At 44.3% G+C, this 22911-nt stretch overlaps 1 long non-coding RNA gene across 1 annotated transcript; it reads left to right on the forward strand.

Moving 5' to 3' along the window:
- The first annotated feature begins 25 nt into the window (after nt 1-25).
- On the forward strand, nt 26-5936 carry LOC140429051 (uncharacterized). Its single transcript, XR_011948975.1, has 2 exons — nt 26-156; nt 4775-5936. It is a non-coding gene; the product is annotated as an uncharacterized lncRNA (long non-coding RNA).
- Nucleotides 5937-22911: the final 16975 nt, after the last annotated feature.

Raw genomic sequence — 22911 nt, forward strand, 5'->3', positions numbered from 1 at the left:
TCAAATCCCAGTAAACTACATTTTTTTCCACTGCATGTTGCAAGGCCAGCATTTGTTGCCTATCGCTAATTGCCCTTGAACTGAGTGGTTTGCTAGTCCATTTCGGAGGGGAGCAGAGTCAACAACATTGCTGTGGATCTGGAGGCACATAAAAAGGTAAGCACAGTAGATTTGCTTCCCTAAAGGGCATTCAGAAAGCAGCTGGGTTTGTACAACCATCGACATAGTTTAATGGTCACCATTGCCCTTGTAATTGAGTTCCATGGTGTTACCACTCATTGTTTACACTTGCTCCCTGAATAGAGCCAGAGTTTCAAAGCACAAGAAAAGCCCTTCAGCCCATTGGATCTGCGCCAGCCAGCAAGTACCTATTCATTCAAAATCTATTTTCCAGGTTTGGTCTGTAGCCTCGTACGCTAGTGTTTCAGTGCTCATCTAAATGCTTGTGAAATGTTGAGGGATCCCGCCTCTACCACCAGATTTCCAACACCCTTGGGTGAAAAGGTTATCCTTCAAATCCCCTCTAAACACGCTGCCCATTATCTTAAATTTGTGTCCCCGGTTATTAAAATAATTTATTGTCACAAGTAGGCTTCAATGTGGAAAGCCCCTCGTCGCCAAATTCTGGCGCCTGTTCGGGGAGGCTGTTACGGGAATGTTACTGTGACCCCTCCACTCAGGGGAAAGGTTTCTTCCTATCCACCCCTGCTATAAATCGCTCAAAATTTTGTACAGCTCAATCTGTTCCCCTTCCGCCTTTTATATTCTAAGGTAAATAACACAGCCTAACCAGCCTCTTGCCCAAAACTTTAAATCCAAATCCCTAATTCTGGTACCATTAGCTCATAAGAGACCTTTCTTGTCTACCTAGCTAAACCTGTCAATCTCAAACACCTCCATCAAATCTCACGCAATTTCCTTTGCTCCAAAGACAACAAACTGAGCTACTCCAGCCAAATCCTGAAGCTAAAATCCCTTATCCAAAAACTATTTTAGTAAGTCTCCTCTGCACCGTCTCAAGGACCACCACCTTCTGCCTGACGTATAGCAATCAAAAACAAAAGTACTACTTTAGTTACAATTTAACCAAACTTTTACAAAGGCTAGCATAACTTCCCTGATTTTGTACTCAATCTCTATCTATGAAGCCAAGATCCAATATGCTTACAACTCTCTCAACACCGGTCACTTTTGAAAATCTATGCACTTGAACTCAGATCACTTCGTCCCTGCTAATCTTTGGAACTGTACCATGAAAACTATATTACCTCTCCATGTGCCTTCTGCCAAAATGCAGCAATTCACAAACTCCAGCTGCCCATTCTGCCAGCCTACCTATGCTCTGCTGTAGCCAAATGGTTTGATCCCCAGTTTGCCATACCTCAAGCTTGGTATCATCAACAAATTGAAATTTTATTCTATATGCCAACATCCGAGTCATTTATCTACATCAGAAATGCAATAGTCTAAGCACTTGAGGAACTGGCCGGTATCTACCAGCCTGAAGAACCATTTAGCAGAACTTGCTGCTTTCTTTTTTTTACTAAATTTAGAATACCCAATTATTTTTTTCCAATTAAGGGGCAATTTAATGTGGCCAATCCACCTAACCTGCACATCTTTGGGTTGTGGGGGTGAGACCCACGCAGATACAGGGAGAATATGCAAACTCCACACGGACAGCGACCTGGGGCCGGGATCGAACCAGAGTCCTCAGTGTTGTAGGCAGCAGTGCTAACCACAGCACTACCGCGCTGCCCTAACTTGCTGCTTACTGTGCTTGTGCTAATTTTGTACGTAATTGGACACTAACCCTCCTATTCCATGAGCCTCAATTTTGTTACCCTTATGTGCTACCCAAGACAAAATTCCATTGCTTTCCCTCCATCAATTTCTGTTACTCTATCAAAAAATGCCATACAAATGCAAACGTGTTGGTTCTCTGTATTAAAATGAGCCAATCAGGATATATGGCCAGGTCAGGAGGTGTATAGGATGACCTATGAGAATCTTGTATGTGAAACTTGATGCCATTTGAATGAGATTTGTGAAGATTTCTTTGTCTCCGATCTCACTCGGTTCTGGAGCTCTAGGAGACCGCTTGGGTGTTCTGAATCTCTGTGGAGCGAGTCAGCCTTGCAAGTTGGTTAAAAATAAATAATACTATACCTACAAATCCATCTCGAATTTTATTGAGGCCAGACTGACGGGTAAAGAATTCAATATTGTCAACAGTGTGTTTAAATTTAAGTAATTAGGTTATGGGATTTGAGTGCAATTATGTAATTAATGGGAGGCGGCAGGTCTGTAGCAGTGCTGAAGCAGTCAACTAATTTTGGCAGTGAGCTGAACAGAAGCTTCTGCAAAGGCTGTCAAGAGGTTAAGCAATAGTCTGATACAGAAAAAAATCTGCAGGCGGTTTCCTGACAGGATCTCGCTCTCTTCAAGCAATCTCAAACAATTTCTCTATCCAAAGATTGGCAAGTAATCCAGTGTTTGCTAACTCTATTTAAAAGTGGGTTTTGACCTGTGGTAGGCTTTGCTTGACTGAAGATAAAGAAGATGGCAGTTAGGAGTTAGTGTTTCATTTTATTGTTAAGCATCGTTTACATTAACTGGTAATTAAAAGATATATTTCTGTGCTGTTAAAGGTAGGTTAATACTGCGTTAATGAAGTTTGTTTTAATATACCATATCCCTATTTTTGAGTTGAATCACTCCTGGAACAAAGTATCCTTTCCTCAATGTTCTATAAATTTAAAAAACGCAATTTGATGTCTGATCTGGGATTGTAATACTGTGCAGGTTTTCTAGACTTCCCAGCCTGGGGAAACTGTCTAACCTGTCAAGGCCCTTCAAAATCTTGTATGTTTCAAATGAGATCACTTTTCATTCTTCTAAACTACAAAGAATACACATTAAATTTACTCAATCTCTCACAGGACAGCGCCCCCTACTCCAGGGACCAATCTAGTGATCCTTCCCCGAATTCCTTCCAATGCATATATATCCTTGTTGTTGCAACAATAACCTCTCCAGTATGTTCAGTTAGCTTTCTAGGGTCACTCAGCTCTGGAAAGCTTTACAGCCTTAGTCCAAATTTGGACAAAGAGGCAAGGGTGGCCACCCTTGGAAGCATTGGACCGAGTGTGGCATCAAGGAGCCCTAGCATAACCAGAGACAGTGGGAATAAGGGCAAAAACTCTGATTGGAGTCATACCTTTTAGTCATTCACGGGATATGGGCATTGTTGGCTGGGCTAGCATTTATTGCCTATTTTAATCACCCTCGAATGAAGAGTCTATTTAAGTATCAACCACAGTGCTATAGATCTGGAGTCACAAAGGCCACACAAGTACAGCAGATTTCCTTCCCCAAAAGACATTACTGAACTAGATGGGTCTTTAAGGCAAGCAACAATGGTCATCATTTCATTTTTCATTCCAGGTTTTTACTGAATTCAAATTTCACCGTCTGTCGTGGTGAGTCGAACCTAGATCCTCTGGAGCATTACCTGGGTATCTGGATTACTGGTCCAGTGATAATACCAGCTCACTACTAACTCCAGGCTTGCTGCAGGCCAACCCTGTTAGTCCCAGGCCATCACTGCAGGAGTTCCATATGGTAGTGTCCTAGACCCAATCATTTTCGGCTGCTTCATGAATGACCCTTTTGACAACATAAGGTCAGATGTGGGGGCGTTCCCTGATGATTGCGTGATGTTAATGTTCAGTATCATCCACGACGCTTCAGATACAGAAGCTGTCCAGGCACCTATGCAATGCCACGAGCGCGAGGGGGAGGCAGGAGTTGGGGGCGAGCACAAGGGGGAGGCGGGAGTTGGGGGCGAGCACAAGGGGGAGGCGGGAGTTGGGGGCGAGTACGAGGGGAGGGAGTTGGAAACGAGGGCGAGACAGAGTTGGGAAGCCCTTCCACCATCACCACTCCCACCTCCTTTAACAACCGAGAATGCCACCATCTAGACAAGACAACCTATTCTCTCAGCATAGACAGCATTTCCTTGAAAGAATAGTGAAAGCACAGAAGAAAATAATTTGCCAGAGCAATTTCCCAAGCGAGGCTTGCCTTCAATCCTTGGAAATCCAGCTATTTGGTAGGTTGTCTATCCTGACTGACTTGGAGAGTAGGGGCTGGAGAAGGAGCGATTGTGAGCCCAGTCTCTGTGAGGAGCAGGGGGGTGGGGGTCTTCAATGTCCAGAGACAGTCGCAAGCCTTGACCATTGGTCTTGTCCTCTATGCTCGCCTTAAAGGGCTGGATGTGTAGTCATTCCTCGCTGAGTGTTGGGATGACAGCCCGGCAGAGGTGAAGGCACTTAAATTGAGGGACCCGAGGGGTTGCTCCCGTCATGACTTTGGCCTTACCAAGTGACAAGGATGGTGTTATTATCCTGCAGCTCTTCCAATAATCCTGGACTTTATTCCCATGTGATTATGCTGTTGATTTCATATTATTGCCTTTACTCCTGATAAGGACGTATGATATATGAGCACAAGGAAGAGGGTCATCGGTTATCTTATTTTGGCAATAAACCATATTGAGTCGGCAATGTGATCTGTGGTTTGTGTATAGTCTTGCCCTATTTTGTGTGCTGTAATCCTTACATTTGAGGAGAGAGTGCATAGAGAGGATAAGTAGAGCCACGGCGGGGTGGATGGTTCGTGTGGCAGTGGGTGGTAGGGTTAGAGAAATCCTCACTCAAATTGAAGAAAGCCCCCAGTTACAGCTATTTGTATTTGTTACTTTGAATCGCAGGAATCCATGTTCACGTCCTACGAATGGCCAGAGACATCACGTATCCTGGAGAGGACTGGGTCGCTTGGGTTCTTCCCAGTGGTCGATGACTTTGGAGCTGTTGGGTAGAGGAAAATGAGTGGTGATTTGCACCTGGACGTGGTCGGTTAATCCTTGCTCGATTTGTTGAAGCCAGTCAGCATCCTGTGGGTCAACGGTATTGGAGCCCTTGTTCAGTTTGGAGGTAGGCTGGGTGTGGGATTTATTCGCCCTCCCAAGTGGCCTAATATGGTTTCCCCGAGTGCTCTCTTCCTTGTAGTTGGATCTTCCATGGGGATGCTGTGTTTTTGTCGCTGTCCCCTAGTGACCTCTTTCCAACGGTGTACAGTGCCAGTCTGTGTCCGATGTTCTTTGGCTAATTCGGACATTCCCCCTTCAGGGAGTTTCTTCACTTTATCTGGGTGAACAGCGTGCTATTGCTGGTCCAGTTTGTTATTGCCGCCTCTGGTGTTGCTGGGGTTGGGGAGACATGTTCTGATGCACACCCGAACATAGCGCAAAGATTTAGCGGGGGGCACGGCAGCACAGTTGCTTCACAGCTCCAGGGTCCTAGGTTCAATTCCCAGCTTGGGTTACTGTCTGTGTAGAGTTGGCACGTTCTCAGTGTCTGCGTGGGTTTCCTCCAGGTGCTCCGGTTTCCTCCCACAGTCCAAAGATGTGTAGGTTAGGTGGATTGGCCATGCTAAATTGTCTTTAGCGTCCAAAAAGGTTAAGTGGGGTTACTGGGATAGGGTGGAGGTGTGGGCTTAGGTAGGGTGCTGTTTCCAAGGACCGGTGCAGACTCGATGGGCTGAATGGCCTCCTTCTGCACTGTAAATTCTATGATTCTATGATCTTATCCTGAATTCTTGTAGCCATTGCAAGCAATCGCTGCATGGGAAAGTGTGCACTATTTTACTATGATTCATGGCCTTATCCTCCTCTCCTTGTTCTCTGGTAGTGTGTATATAGAGGCACCAAGTTGGGTCTAATGATTGTACTGGGCCAGCCACATTGCTGTTTTCCTGTTCCTCTCTGTATATATGTATGTTGAGACATTTATTTGCTGGGTTCTACCATTCCTGTCGTTCTGTGTTATTTGTTCAAATGGAAAAACTGCAATAAAACTATTTTTTTCTTTAAATGACAGCCATTCCAGTACATTCTGCCTATTAATTTTCAACCCATCCATTACCTCTACCATCTCTTTGAAGAAACACAGAAACAAAGCAAAGATCCACTTTCGCTTTCTCCTGCTACAAACTTACTTTTGATTATTCTGATTATATAGAACCATCAAAACCACATTTGCAATCTTATAAACTACCATTGCAAATGAAGATGGTTTGACAATTTTCTTTACTGAATTCAAATTTCACCATCTGCTGTTTCTTCACTATCACTGGGTCAAAATCCTGAAACTCCTTCTGTAACAGCACTAAAGGTGTGCCATCACCAAGACTGCAATGATTCAAAACAGGCAGCTCGCCATCACCTTCTCAAGGACAATAATGCTGGCCTAACCAGTGTATGCATAAAAATGCGTAAAAAATAATCAACCAGCTTGATGAGGCAAAAATTACCTTTGTCCAAGCGTACTGTTTGTTAGGACATGCTATAACTAAATGTACACATTTAGGGAAAGGAATCTTTGAATCAACAGGTCTGGATATACAAATTGGAGGGGGACACATTTGTAGAACAGTACAGCACAAGGATCAAGAGCTACTCAATTAGTCCCACTCCCCTGACATTTCCTCATCATAGATTATCATAGAATTTACAGTGCAGAAGGAGGCCATTCGACCCATCGAGTCTGCACCGGCTCTTGGAAAGAGCACCCTACCAAAGGTCAACACCTCCACCCTATCCCCATAACCCAGTAACCCCACCCAACACTAAGGACAATTTATCATGGCCAATCCACCTAACCTGCACATCTTTGAATGGGGTACGAGAGAGAGATAGAGGGGAGGCGGGGTAGAGAGAGATAGAGGAAAGGTGGGGTAGAGAGAGAGAGAGAGAGAGAGAGGGAAGGTGGGGTTGAGAGAGGGGGGAGGCAGATTAGAGAGAGAGGGGAGGCAGGTAGAGGGAGAGAGAGAGGGAGGCTGGGTAGAATGAGAGAGAGAGAGAGGAGAGGCGGGTGAGAGAGAGGAGGAGGTGAGAGAGAGAGAGAAAGGGAGCAAGAGAGAGAGAACGGGGTATGAGCGAGAACTGGGTATGAGAGAGAGAGAATGGGGCACAAGAGAGAGAGAACGGGGTATGAGAGCGAGATCATAGGCATGCAATGTTTTATTTTAGATACTTATCCAATTTCCTTCTGAATCTCACAACATTTTCGGGCAACATATTCCAAAAAACAAACCATCATGAAAAAAATGCACCTCCTCGCACACTGGCTCTTTTACCAATAACCTAAAGTCTGTATCGTCTGGTAACTTATCATTTTGCCAGAAGCAGATTCTCCTTATTTACTCTATCAAAACAATTAATGATTTTGAACACATCATATCCCTGCTTAACCTCCTCTCCAAAGGACACAACTTCTCTGCATCTGCTCGCAACACCATGACATTCTTCTTAAAGTGTGGGTCCAAGATTTGGATACAAAACTCCAGATTAGGCCTAACAAGTAATTTTTAAAGTTTAGCAAAACTTTGTGTTTTACACTATTCCTCCGTTGAATAGCCCAAGGGTTTTGCTTGCCTCAAAAGTCTTCACATCTTTTCCCACCACCTTCAAAGATTTTGTGTACATCAACTGACCTCTGAATTCGCAGCCCTTGCCCTTCCGGTTTGCGGAGAAGAGTTCCAAACTTCCCCCCCCCCCCCCCCCCTCTCCATTGTGTGACGTCCTCTCCTGAAAGGCCTGACTCTATAAAGTTTTAATTTATGTCCCGTCACCAAGCAGTGGAAATCATTTCTCTCTATCTGTTTCCCTTAATATCTTAAAACTATCAAATCTTTAGCCTTCCAAATTCCAGATTATACAAACCTAGATGGTGTTATCGATCTCTCCTCCTAATTCAACTTGGAGTCCTTATCCGTTTTAAATCCAAAGTGAATTACTTAAATGTGGAACCCCATTAGCCACTTTTGCCCATTTAATTTATTAATGCCTGCTACCCTCCCCATTGTTTATTACATTTGATTTTTTTTCATATTAATTACAATTTTGCCCAAGCTATATTTTTAAAGTGCTGCCAGAGACACGCTAAAAACAGGTTAAAGAAACAGGTTTTAAAAATTCCCTTGCAGTTTTTACTTTACATTTTTAATCGTAAAATTCTCATTTTCCATTATGTAAATGACTTTGTCATTGGCACGAGCATAATTATATTGAAGTTTGCGGAGAATACCAGATGAGAGTGCATGACAACCTGTGTGGAAAAGGCAGGTAGATGTAGACAGAAATGCGGAATGGTATGTTCTAAATGGCACAATTCTTAAGCTTAGAAAAAAATGGATGCCTGTAATGCAGCTGCATAGATTTGTTAAAAACAACTAGAGTGCAAGTAGCAAAGGCCACAACAAGTCTGGCCACAATTAGAACATTGCAAGTAGTTCCAGGCACACACTATAGGAATATCAGAGCCATGGAAGGGTTGCATTTAAAATCTAATTCTCAGAAGAATAAAATGAGGACCTTTCGCTGCCATTTCAACTTTTCTTTCTGTTGAATGTTTTTTTGTTGCAAGTTGCTGAATCAAAGTAGTAAAGGTGACGGAACAAAGGGGCATGCTTGAAAAGTTGTTTTCCCATTTTTAATATTTTACCACAAATTATCTATTGAGGCAAAATTGTAATTTAAAGGGCAATTAATAAAAGCATACATGGAAACACTTTCCCCACGAGATATGTGCAACAAGCTAGAAATATACATGGTGATAATTTGGTCAATCACACCTGAATAAGCTCTTTGAAAAGCCACCAATTACCCATTACTATTTAGCCATTGGCCAGCAAATATTCCCCACTGCTAGTCTGTATCCAATCTTCTTTTCAAAGTTATTATTGAATCTGTTTCCATAACCCCTTCAGACAGTGCATTCCAGATGACTACTGAGAGAAATATTATTTCGCTTAGTACATCACCTAGACTTTCTGCCCTCAAAATTTCTGAGATTCATATTGCCATCAGCACCAGCCAAACCACATGTCAGTCCCTGGTAACTTATCCAAGGTATGATTGTGGTAGCAGGCTTTGTAACCTGGTGGGTGGGGGATTGTCTGCTAGCGCTGTTGGGAAGGGTTTAAACTAATGTGGCAGGTGAATGGGAACCAATGCAGGAAGTCAGAGGGTAGTAAAGAGAGGATAAAAACAAAAGTCTGTAAGGAGAAACGTGGAAGGCAGAGAAACAGATTGTACTACATTTATTTCAATGCAAGAGGCCTAACAGGCAAGGCAGATGAACTCAGGGCATGGGACATAACAGCTATTACCGAAACAGGAGTTGGGACGTCTTGTTGAAGTTGTACAAGACATTGGTACGGCCACACTTGGAATACTGTCTGCAGTTCTGGTCACCCTATTATAGAAAGGATATTATTAAACTAGAAAGAGTGCAGAAAAGATTTACTAGGATGTTACCGGGACTTGATGGTTTGAGTTATAAGGGAAGGCTGGATAGACTGGGACTTTTTTCCCTGGAGCGTAGGAGGCTTAGGGGTGATCTTATAGAGGTCTATAACATAATGAGGGGCATAGATAAGGTAGATAGTCAACATCTTTTCCCAAAGGTAGGGGAGTCTAAAACTAGAGGGCATAGGTTTAAGGTGAGAGGGGAGAGATTCAGAAGGGGCCAGAGGGGCAATTTCTTCACTCAGAGGGTAGTGAGTGTCTGGAATGTGCTGCCAGAGGTAGTAGTAGAGGCGGGTACAATTGTGTCTTTTAAAAAGCATTTAGATAGTTACATGGGTAAGATGGGTATAGAGGGTTATGGGCCAAGTGCGGGCAACTGGGACTAGCTTAATGGTAAAAACTGGGCGGCATGGACTGGTTGGGCCGAAGGGCCTGTTTCCATGCTGTAAAATTCTGTGATTCTATGGCTAAAGGAGAGGCAGGACTGGCAGCTCAATGTTCCAGGGTACAGATGCTATAGGAAAGATAGACCAGGAGATAGGAGGAGGGGGGAGTTGCGTTTTTGATTAGGGACAGTATCACGGCAGTACAGAGAGGATATATCCGAGGGTTCGCCCACTGAGTCTATACGGATAGAACTGAAAAATAAGGGTGAAATCACTTTGATAGGACTGTACGATAGGTCCCCAAATAGTCAGCGGGATATTGAGCAGCAAATATGTAAAGAGATTACAGATAGCTGCCAGAAAAATAGGGTGGTAACCCTAACCCTAACTTTCCCAACATTAACTGGGATGGAGAGAAATTGGTTGAGTGTAATCAGGAAGAATTCCTTATTCAATATGTGGATGGCCCAACTAGAGGGGGCAAAACTTGACCTCCTCTTGGGGAATAAGGAAAGTCAGGTGACGGAAGTGTGAGTGAGGGATCACTTTGGGACCAGTGACCATAATTCCATTAGTTTTAAGATAGCTATGGAGAATGATAGCACTGGCCCAAAAGTTAAAATTCTAAATTGGGGCAAGGCCAATTTTGAGAGTATTAGGCGGGAACTTTCAAAAGTTGATTGGGGTGCCTATTTGGTAAGTGGGAGACTTTCAAAAAGGTGTTAACTAGAGTTCAGGGTCAGCACATTCCTCTTAAGATTGAAGGGCAAATCACGGTGGCACAGTGGTTAGCATTGCTGCCTACAGCACTGAGGACCTGGGTTCGAATCCCGGCCCTGGGTCACTGTCCGTGTGGAGTTTGCACGTTCTCCCCGTGCCTGCATGGGTTTATCGCCCACAACCCGAAGATGTGCAGGGTAGGCGGATTAGCCACGCTAAACTGCCCCTTAATTGGAAAAAATAATTGGATACTCCAATTTTTTTTTTTTTAATGAAGGGCAAGCCTGGTTGAAGGAGGGAACCCTGGATGACTCGGGATATTGAGGCTAAGGTCAAAAGGAAGGAGGCATATGACAAGCATAAGCTGCTGGGATCAAGTGGATCCCTTGAAGAGCATAGGGCTTGTCAGAGGAGAGTTAAGAGAGAAATCGGGAGGGCAAAAAGGGGACATGAAATTGTCTTGGCAGATAAGGCAATGGAAAATCTATAGAGCTTTTACAGATACATAAAGGATAAAAGGGTGACTAGGGAGAGGGTAGGGCCTCTTAAGGATAAAGACGGTCATCTATGTGCAGATCCACAAGGGATGGGAGAGGTCCCAAATGAATATTTCTCATCAGCATGCACTGTTGAGAAAGGCACGAATGTTAGGGAAATGGAAAGTGATGTCTTGAGGAGTGTACATATTACAGAGGAGATGCTGGAGGTATTAAAGCGCGGCAAGATAGATAAATCCCCTGGACCGGATGAAATGTATCCCAGGACGTTGTGGGAGGCGAGGGAGGAAATTGCTGGCCCCCTAGCTGAGACATTTGAATCATCAACAGCCACAGGAGAGGTGCCTGAAGATTGGAGGGCAGCAAATGTTGCGCCCTTGTTTATGAAGGGCTGTAGGGATAAGCCTGGGAACTACAGACCGGTTAGTCTTACTTTTGTGGTGGGTAAATTGTCAGAAGATATTCTGAGGGACAGAATCTACAGACATTTGGACAGATAAGAGCTAATTAGGGAAAGTCAGCATGGCCTTGTAAGGGGAAAGTCATGTCTCACCAATTTGATTGGAGTTTTTTGAAGGGGTAACCAAGAAGGTAGATGAAGGCAGTGCAGTCGACGTTGTCTACATGGAATTTAGCAAGGCCTTTGACAAGGTACCACATGGAAGGTTGTTGCAAAAGGTTAAATCTCTCGGAATCCAGGAAGAGGTAGCCAATTGGATACAAAATTGGCTTGGCGACCGAAGCCAAAGGGTGGTTGTGATGGGGAAGCCTGTGACCAGCGGTGTGCCTCAGGAATCGGTGCTGGGTCCACTGTTATTTGTTATATATATTAATTATTTGGATGAGAAGGTAGAAGGCATGGTTAGTACGTTTGCAGATGACACCAAGATTGGTGGCATTGTGGATAGTGAAGAAGGTTATACAAGATTGCAACAGGATCTTGACCAATTGGGCCGATCAATGGCAGATGGATAAATGTGAGATGATGCATTTTGGTACATCAAATCAGGGCAGGACCGATTCAGTTAATGGTAGGGAGTTGGGGAGAGTTACAGAACAAAGATCATGGGGTACAGGCTCATAGCTCCTTGAAACTGGAGTCGCAGATGGATAGGGTGGTGAAGAGGGCATTCAGCATGCTAGGTTTTATTGGTCAGAATATTGAATACAGGAGTTGGGACACCTTGTTGAAGTTGCACAAGACATTTACGATAGTGACATTTAAGGGGCATCTTGACAAATACATGAATAGGATGGGAATAGAGGGATACGGACCCAGGAAGTGTAGAAGATTGTAGTTTAGTCGGCAGCATGGTCGGCACGGGCTTGGAGGGCCGAAGGGCCTGTTCCTGTGCTGTACATTTCTTTGTTCTATTGGTAAGATCACACATGGAATACTGTGTTCCGTTCTGGTCACCCTATTATAGGAAAGATATTGTTAAACTAGAAAGAGTGCAGAAGAGATTTACCAGGATGCTACCAGGACTTGATGGTCTGAGTTATAAGGAGAGGTTGGATAGATAGTACTTTCTTCCCTGGAGCGTAGAAGGCTTAGGGGTGATCTTAAAGAGGTCTATAAAATAATGAGGAACATAGATAAGGCAGATAGTCGACATCTTTTCCCAAAGGTAGAGGAGTCTAGAACTAGAGGGCAAAGGTTTCAGGTGAGGTACACAAAAGAGACCAGAGGGGAAATTGTTTCACAGAGGGTGGTGAGCATCTGGAACGAGCTGCCAGAGGCAGTGGTAGAGGCGGGTAAATTTTTTCCCTTTAAAAAAGTTAGACAGTTACATGGGCAGGATGGGTATAGAGGGATATGGGCCAATTGCAGGCAAGTGGGACTAGCATAGTGATAGAAACTGGGCAGCATGGACAAGCTGGGCCAAAAGGCCTGTTTCCATGCTGTAAACATCTATAACATCAATCCTACCATGTGCTTGCAAATTTCAATGAATAATGATCAGAAGCAACTAACTTCTCTTCCCTGACTGTAAGCATCAAGACAAGTCCATCCTTCTCAGAGTAGGCAGGGCATAATTAAAGACACAAATGCAAGTTCTTCCCTTTCTTATGTTCTGAGCATTTTACAACCAATCAGTACTTTGAGTGCAGTCACTATTGCAGCATCGAACAGAGTAAATTAGCAAACAGCAATAAATTACATGACTAGATAATCCCATCGAAATGATAGTAACAGTGCAGCACTCCCCTCAGTAATGCACAATAAGTGCTTGTTTGGACATGTTTGCAAGTATTTGCAGCAGGTTGGAGAACACAAACTTTCAATAAAGATGAGTGCATTAGTAAGCCCCACTGGCCGGAGACTGTCCGGTTACGCAATCATAGATCAGGATGGTCTGATTCTAGAAGCGGCAGCTTTCCAGACCCCTTATTCAGCTCAACAAGCCGACCTTTTTGCCCTTACCCGTGCATGTATACTTGGGGTAGATCGACGGGTAAATATTTACACTGACTCCCGATACGCCTTCGTGGTAGTTCATGACTTCGGACAGCTCTGAAAGAATAGGGGATTCCTTACCTCGGCAGGCACGGAAATATCCCACCGGGGTTTAGTTAATGACCTACTGCAGGCCCTCCTTATGCCCGCGCAGATTTCCGTTATTAAATGCGCTGCCCACACAAACGGTAAAACCCCTCTGTTTAAGAAGGGTGGCAGGGATAATCCCGGGAACTACAGGCCGGTGAGCCTTACTTCAGTGGTAGGGAAATTACTGGAGAGAATTCTTCGAGACAGGATCTACTCCCATTTGGAAGCAAATGGACGTATTAGTGAGAGGCAGCACGGTTTTGTGAAGGGGAGGTCGTGTCTCACTAACTTGATAGAGTTTTTCGAGGAGGTCACTAAGATGATTGATGCAGGTAGGGCAGTAGATGTTGTCTATATGGACTTCAGTAAGGCCTTTGACAAGGTCCCTCATGGTAGACTAGTACAAAAGGTGAAGTCACACGGGATCAGGGGTGAACTGGCAAGGTGGATACAGAACTGGCTAGGCCATAGAAGGCAGAGGGTAGCAATGGAGGGATGCTTTTCTAATTGGAGGGCTGTGACCAGTGGTGTTCCACAGGGATCAGTGCTGGGACCTTTGCTCTTTGTAGTATATATAAATGATTTGGAGGAAAATGTAACTGGTCTGATTAGTAAGTTTGCAGACGACACAAAGGTTGGTGGAATTGCGGATAGCGATGAGGACTGTCTGAGGATACAGCAGGATTTAGATTGTCTGGAGACTTGGGCGGAGAGATGGCAGATGGAGTTTAACCTGGACAAATGTGAGGTAATGCATTTTGGAAGGGCTAATGCAGGTAGGGAATATACAGTGAATGGTAGAACCCTCAAGAGTATTGAAAGTCAAAGAGATCTAGGAGTACAGGTCCACAGATCACTGAAAGGGGCTACACAGGTGGAGAAGGTAGTCAAGAAGGCATACGGCATGCTTGCCTTCATTGGCCGGGGCATTGAGTATAAGAATTGGCAAGTCATGTTGCAGCTGTATAGAACCTTAGTTAGGCCACACTTGGAGTATAGTGTTCAATTCTGGTCGCCACACTACCAGAAGGATGTGGAGGCTTTAGAGAGGGTGCAGAAGAGATTTACCAGAATGTTGCCTGGTATGGAGGGCATAAGCTATGAGGAGCGATTGAATAAACTCGGTTTGTTCTCACTGGAACGAAGGAGGTTGAGGGGCGACCTGATAGAGGTATACAAAATTATGAGGGGCATAGACAGAGTGGATAGTCAGAGGCTTTTCCCCAGGGTAGAGGGGTCAATTACTAGGGGGCATAGGTTTAAGGTGAGAGGGGCAAAGTTTAGAGCAGATGTACGAGGCAAGTTTTTTACGCAGAGGGTAGTGGGTGCCTGGAACTCACTACCGGAGGAGGTAGTGGAGGCAGGGACGATAGGGACATTTAAGGGGCATCTTGACAAATATATGAATAGGATGGGAATAGAAGGATACGGACCCAGGAAGTGTAGAAGATTGTAATTTAGTCGGGCAGTATGGTCGGCACGGGCTTGGAGGGCCGAAGGGCCTGTTCCTGTGCTGTACATTTCTTTGTTCTTTGTTTTGTTTGACATTGGTAATGAACAAGCAGATTATGCAGCGCGGACAGCCGCACAAATTCAGCAAGTGATGGTGCCTAAAATGTTAAGTCAGACTAAACGATCTGCTATAAATAGGTCTGCCTCTGACAAGCCAATGCCAACCATCCAAGACGTCATAAGGTTACAGGAGGACGCTCCTGAGAGTGATAAACAAATGTGGAAATGTTAGGTTGTACATATGAATCTGTTTCCTCTTTATGGACCACGCCAGCACAGACTTGTATGTCTGATGTACTGGCTTTATGGGTCACTGAATGTGTACACTTTGCAACTCATTGTGGGGCTCGGGGGACTAGTGATTTGTTGCTGGACACTTGGGGGCACCCTAAAATGCAGGGGTTGGCCCAGAGTATCAGTAATCGGTGTTTGATTTGTCAGCAATATAACACCGGCAAAGGTATCCCTTGTGGGATGGGGCAAACCCCGTTGCCCAGTGGTCCCTTTGAGACGCTCCAAATGGATTACATTGAGTTGGAAAGGTGTCAATGTTATAAATATGTTTTGGTCATTGTGGATGTGTTCAGCAGATGGGTTGAGGCGTATCCGACTATCGATAATAAAGCTGCTACTGTGGTTAAAGTTCTGATGCGGGAAATCATTCCCCAGTACGGTATACCAGCTCAGTTAAGTTCTGATAACGGGCCTCATTTTATTGGACAGATTAACAAGGAGTTCTGCTCCCAGTTGGGCAAACGCCAGCAGTTACACTGTGCTTACAGACCGCAGGCGGCCGGGTTGGTTGAGAGACACAGTCAGACCCTCAAAACTAAATTGGCTGAATTAAGAGCAGACACGGGACTGACATGGCTTAAGTTGCTCCCCGTTGCCCTCTTCCAGCTGCGGGTTACACCTGCGGGACCGGCCTGGCTCTCTCCTGCCGAGATCCTTTATGGCAGGCCCCTTAGATCTCCCTGGAGCCTGCATGTTCCCAGACTGGTTCAGTTTCACCATATGACTGAAGAAATGACCACCTATGTTCTAGCCCTCACGCAGGTGCTCAAGGAGCTCCATGGCCAGGTCCACGCGGCTCACCCGTCCCCATTACCTAGCTCACTTTCAGTGCAGCCCGGTAGTTATGTCATGGTCAAAAATTGGACTCGGAAGGGGTCGGAGCCGTGATGGGAGGGGCCCTTCCAAGTTCTCCTTACCACCCCCACTGCAGTTAAAGTGGAGGGGCGGAGTGCTTGGGTCCACCTCCACCACTGTAAATTGGGTCCACCTCCACCTCCACCACTGTAAAAAGGTCGGTTACTAACCTGCCTCCCTTCCCCAGCGCTGTTTTACAGGTGTGGAGCATGATGGGGTGGCTACGCACCACCTGTGTGATCTTCGGCCTCACCTCGCTTGGAGTGACATCGGCGACGGACATGGAAAAGGGAAATATTATCTACATTTGTAACCCCAACCAAACTACAAGGACATTTCGTTTATGCAGAGGTGATGTTCTTCGCTGCCCCCATATACGAGGACATGGTATCGACTCATGGAAGGTCACCAGGTTAACGGGAAATGCTGGTGTCATGAAGCAATTGCACCGGTCCCGGCGATGGGAAGGGAACATTATATGGACATTGCCTTGTTTTTGGAGTACATGTAAATTTGATTTTGGATGTGTTAAGATTGGTGCCATAAAGGTAACATCAGACCGTCAGGAGAGCGTAGGAAGAGGTTGTGGGAGAGAGAGGGGGACTAGAGAGAGGACGGGGCGTGTAAGGAGGTGAGTACAACTAGAACGTAGGTTATCAGGAGATATACTTAATTCATTTAGGGCCAGACGGAGGAAAACCTGGGTAGTATGAATCTCTTCTACCAGATTTACCACTGCTTGTATGGCCACGGACGGGTTGCCTGCTACCCGAACCCCGCAGCGGTGTCTAGGTTATTTTCTATTTCACCGCTTTGGGGCACTCCCCAAACGGTGGCTCATTGTCAGCGTTCCGAGCCACCGCCCGAGCAAGTCACTCTTCCTTACGATCCGGGTTCAGCACCACCAGTTATTTGCCTTCCCCTTCCTCGGGATAATCCCCACTCACAGTATGATAGGCTGCAACGGTGGAGGGTGTACATACCGAGCCACTTCACTCCCAATAGGGACTCCCGGTCGTACGAGAATTGTTTCGGCAGTGACGGGTACGGCTGTTTGCTGGTAGAGGTGGAAACGAATATAACTTTTAATGGCACAGCATCCAATGTTTTGTCACCCCCATTTCCCCGCCAAATTGCTATTGGGACTCTAGTCCCTACCACAGTCCCCTGCCCCTCGGCGTGGATGCTGCATAATCAGTTAACCCGCCGGGCAGTCTCAGCTGAATTCTACGAGAACTGGAAAAAACCTCAGGTTCTCGCACCCAACCGGGGCCACTCAGCCGGGTGGGGAATTCTGAGCGTCTTGACACTGGGAGGTGTGGGGGGGGGGGTTCCTTGGTGGTTAGCGATAGGAATTATTTTATTTGTGGCCTTACCATCCTGGGAAACGAAACCTTGGGAGCCCTTGGGGCAATAACCAAGGAATTGTCTCAGCTGCGGTTGTTTGCAATGCAGAACCGGTATGCTCTTGACTATCTTCTGGCCCGTGAGGGTGGGGCATGCGCCATAGTGCAGGGCAAGTGTATCATGGGAATTCGAGACCGAACCGCTAACATCATTAAATTTATGGATCGCATACGGGATCACCTGGACGGAATGCAGGACCCTGGCTCTTGGGGTAACTGGGGATTTGGAGGTTGGAAGGACTGGTTGATAAATATGGCCATGTATTTAGCAGTGGCACTCGGCTGCATCTTTGTGGGCCTGGCCATCCTTAAATGCATGATGGGTAGAATGCGGGGTGCACTGGAACAGATAGACGCCCCTAGAATCTTGGCTGTTAGGATCCACGAGGGTGCAGCGGATGAAGGGGGCTACAACAGGAATTGGAAATGCAGCGATGAATCTTTTTAGGTGAGGGGCCGTAGCTACGGATTCAATAGATAGGTTATCATGAAATGATAAAAGGAGGGAATGACGAATGTGATATAAAATAGTTAGTTTAAATATATTAGTTACAGTAATGTAGATGTAGGCCGGTCTAATTCTAGTGAGTTCACAGATAAAGGATTTCAGAAAGCATGGCAAGGAAGGGGGAGGGGTGTCTGGTTGAGGAGGAGAAAAGGATGCTGGGTAACAAGAGGCCAGAGTTAAGGAATGAGAAGTGAGCCAATTAGGATGTATGGCCAGGTCAGGAGGGGTATAGGATGACCTATGGGAATCTGTATGTGAAACTTGATGCCATTTGAATGTATTTGCAGAGATCCCTTTGTCTCGGACCTCATTCGTTTCCAAGGGGTCCAGGAAACTGGTTCTGCGTTCTGTGTCCCTGAGAAGCGAGTCAGACTTGCAAGTTGGTTAAAAATAAATAATACTATGCCTACAAATCCATCTCGAGTTTTATTGAGGCCAGACTGACGGGTAAAGAATTCAACATTTGTCATGAACACCCCTTACTTTAAAGATGACAATGAAAATATTACAACAGTAAATAATTCCTAAAAATGTTCCTTCAAGCTTCCAAGAGACTTAACACCTTTAAACAGAATCACATCAGGTTAAAGGCTTCACTATTATGAGTTTAAATCACCCAAATGATCCAGAGATAGTCTTTCATGGCAGAGATTCAGCTCCCTGCAAACACAGACACTGCCAAGCTCTTTTCAAACTGCAAAACTAAGAACTGCAAAATGGCTGATATAAAGCCCAGCTCCACCCACACTCTGACATCACTGCATTTTCTTAAAGATACATTGCGTAAACATCCATTTCTTAAAGTCACTCTCACATGACACCTCCCCCCAAGAAAAAAAAAAGAACCATCAACTGCAAGATGGTTTCCTTTTTCACTTTTGCACCATCCGCTAAGAAATGTACACAGTAAATATACCTTTTCTTTTTTTAACAAAAACAACACACGCAAAAAGGTATAACAATATTGTCCATTTTTCTTTGTTCTTCTTCCTCCAACCAGAATCCTTCTTGATTGACAGTCTCTTTGAACAAAGTCTCTGCACGATCCATCCATTCCTCTACTCCTCGGCATTTCTCTTTAGAACTGATACTTTAGGGGCAGCACGGTAGCATTGTGGATAGCACAATTGCTTCACAGCTCCAGGGTCCCAGGTTCGATTCCAGCTTGGGTCACTGTCTGTGCGGAGTCTGCACATCCTCCCCGTGTGTGCGTGGGTTTCCTCCGGGTGCTCCGGTTTCCTCCCACAGTCCAAAGATGTGCAGGTTAGGTGGATTGGCCATGATAAATTGCCCTTAGTGTCCAAAATTGCCCTTAGTGTTGGGTAGGATGCTCTTTCCAAGAGCCGGTGCAGACTCGATGGGCCGAATGGCCTCCTTCTGCACTGTAAATTCAATGATTCTGTAAATTCTATGATCTGACCACAGAGTCCCTTTCAATTCTCCAATACAGGAGCATTGGTGATCACAGCTTCCAGGCAGTCAAATGCCTGTTGAAAGTCCGCCGTCCATTGAATTTTTTTAGGTTTCTTTAGCAAGTCCATCAGTGGAGCAATCACACCACAAAACCTTTGCACAAAGGTTCAATCAAATTCATTCATGTTAAGAAACGCATTATTTCCCTTTGTCTTGAGGGTATCTGAAACTTCTCAAGGAAAGTGATTTGGGCTTCTCCAAATTCACTTTCGGCTAGGTTCATCATCAAACCCACCACCTGAAATCGATCGAAGAACTCCATACGATGTTTTAAATGTTCTTTCCATCTCTGTAAGTTGGAAATAAAAGCAGATTGTCCCACTTTCTCCATGCAATCCTTCAATGGTGGGATAGGATAAGAGTCCGTTCTTGTAACTGCATTCACCTTTCTATAGTCCACACACAACCGTTGGGTACCATCTGGTTTAGGTACCATCACCATGGGTGAGCTCCATTGGCTGCAACCCACTTCAATTATGCCATTTTTAAGCATACTCTCAATCTCTTTGTTAACCTGTGCCAATTTTAAAGGATTAAGTCTATATGGATGTTGTTTGATAGGAACAGCATTTCCCACATCTACATCATGTATAGCCATTTTAGTACTTCCCAATTTATCTCTACAAACTTGCCCATGTGATATCAGTAACTCTTTCAGGTCAGTTTGTTTTTCCTCTGGAAGGTAACTTAATAATTCATCGCAATTTTTAAGAACATCCTCATTTTCCAATTTAATTTGAGGTATGTCAAATTCACAGTCATCTGGAGTTGGTTCGTCACTTTGAGTTAGGATCATTAAAACCTCCTTTCTCTCTCCTTCCCTTTCAAAGTACCTTTTAAGCATATTCACATGACACACTCGGTGAGTCTTCCTTCTATCTGGTGTTTTTACCACATAATTCACCTCACTTAATTTCCTTTCAATCTGCTGGGGTCCACAAAACCTAGCTTTTAAAGGTTCACCTACCACAGGTAACAACACTAAAACTTTATCCCCACTGGCAAAACTACGAACTTTGGATTTCTTGTCCGCTACCCGTTTCATCACATTTTGTGCAACTTTCAAATGTTGTCTAGCCAATTCACCTGCTCTATTTAATCGTTCCCTAAAATTTGACACGTAATCCAATAGTGTAATTTCCAATTTCTCATCCACCAATTTTTCCTTAATCAATTTAAATGGTTCTCTTACCTCATGACCAAAAATTAGTTCAAAAGGACTAAATTTGGTAGGCCCGTTAGGAGCATCCCTAATTGCAAACAGTATGAATGGGATTCCTTTATCCCAATCCTCTGGATAATCTTGACAATACACCCTCAACATTGTCTTTAATGTCTGATGCCACCTTTCTAACACTCCCTGCTGTTCTGGATGGTACGCAGTTGATTTAAATTGTTTTATTTCTAAGCTATCCATAACTAAGGGGCATCTTGACAAATACATGAATAGGATGGGAATAGAGGGATACGGACCCAGGAAGTGTAGAAGATTGTAGTTTAGTCGGGCAGCATGGTCGGCACGGGCTTGGAGGGCCGAAGGGCCTGTTCCTGTGCTGTACATTTCTTTGTTCTTTGAATAACTTTGAAGTAAAATTCGATCCTTGATCCGATTGAATTTCTGTGGGCAGTCCATATCCAGTAAAGAATTTAAGTAACTCCTCCACAATCCTTTTAGCTGTAATATTACGTACTGGAATGGCCTCTGGAAACCTAGTAGACACATCCATTATAGTCAAAAGATATTGATTCCCACTTTTTGTTTTAGGAAGCGGTCCTACACAAATCAATTATGATCCTCGTAAAAGTTCCTCAAATGCTGGAATGGGTATTAAGGGCACTGGTTTTATCACTGCTTGAGGTTTCCCTATCACTTGACATGTGATTGACAACATTTTACTACATCTTTATGTAGTCCAGGCCAATAAAAATGTTTCTGGATTTTAGCTTGAGTTTTCCTTATTCCCAAATGACCTCCCACTGGTATCTCATGTGCAACTCGCAACATCTCCTTTCTATACCCTACCGGCAATACTACTTGATGAACTTCTGCCCACTTTTCATCCGCCTCCATATGTAAAGGTCTCCATTTTCTCACCAAGACATCATTTTTACGGCACTAACACTGGTATACTCTCAGATTCCTCTTCCGTATATGCTTTCTGATATATCCGGTTTATTTCTACATCTTTCTTTTGTAACTCTGCCAATTTTCCTGAACTAAAAATATCCGCCTCATCCTCCACCTGTTCTTGTTCTTTTTCAACCATCTGATCAAAAATCGTTTCTGTTAATTGCACTTCAACTTCATCTTCACTCTTTGATTTCTCCTCTTGTCTTAACCTGTGACTTTGCGACCTTGTTACTACACAATCCGGAAAAATCCCAGGATATTCGTCCTTCAACCCTTCAGTTGTCTGATTTTCCACTGGCTTATCAACCACAGTAGGCATCACTCCCACCTGCGATCCAGCTATATCTTTACCGAAGATAAACTGTATTCCTGGACAAGATAGTTTATCTGTTACTCCTACTACCACTTCACCACTCTTAACTGGACTTTCCAACCTTACCTTATATAATGGAACGCTACTCCTCTCACCCTGAATTCCACATATCACCACCTTTTCTGGCAACATTCTTCCCAAACTATATAATTCCTCATCTCTTACCATCAAAGATTGACTAGCCCCTGTATCTCTTAAAATTGTGACCTCTTTACCTGCTCCTCCTGATACACATGAGTAAACTTTACCCACACAAGTAAATTCTTTAAAGACATCTGGCACCTTCTTAACAATTACTTCTTGAACAGGCTGTACATTCGTTTGCACCTCCTTCGCTTCACTTGGGTTTCCTTTACCACTCTAACAAACCCCACTGTCTTATCCTGTTTTACCACATCAGCCTTCCCAGTGCTTTTCTTCAACCACCAACACTGTGACTTTACAGGGCCTAGTTTATTACAGTGAAAACATCTGAAACTTTTCATTTCTTTTCCACCCTCCTGGATTTATTTTTTAATCAGAGGTACACTCTCTTTATTGTCTCCCATCAGATCACCTTTACCTTTACCACTTGAGTATTTCTCATGTCCGCAGTTTCTATCCCTCACAGGCTGAAACTGATGTCGGAAACCAATCTTTGATTTATGAACTAATTCATAATCATCTGCCATTTCCGCTGCTAATCTCGCAGTTTTAACCCTCTGTTCTTCCACATGAGTTCTCACTACATCAGGAATTGAATTTCTAAACTCCTCCAAAAGTATAATTTCTCTTGAGAGCTTCATACGTTATTTTCAAAGCCCTTATCCACCTATCAAAATTACTCTGTTTGAGC

Source organism: Scyliorhinus torazame, chromosome 9, assembly GCF_047496885.1.
Source record: "Scyliorhinus torazame isolate Kashiwa2021f chromosome 9, sScyTor2.1, whole genome shotgun sequence".
In the NCBI taxonomy this organism is placed as follows: domain Eukaryota; kingdom Metazoa; phylum Chordata; class Chondrichthyes; order Carcharhiniformes; family Scyliorhinidae; genus Scyliorhinus; species Scyliorhinus torazame.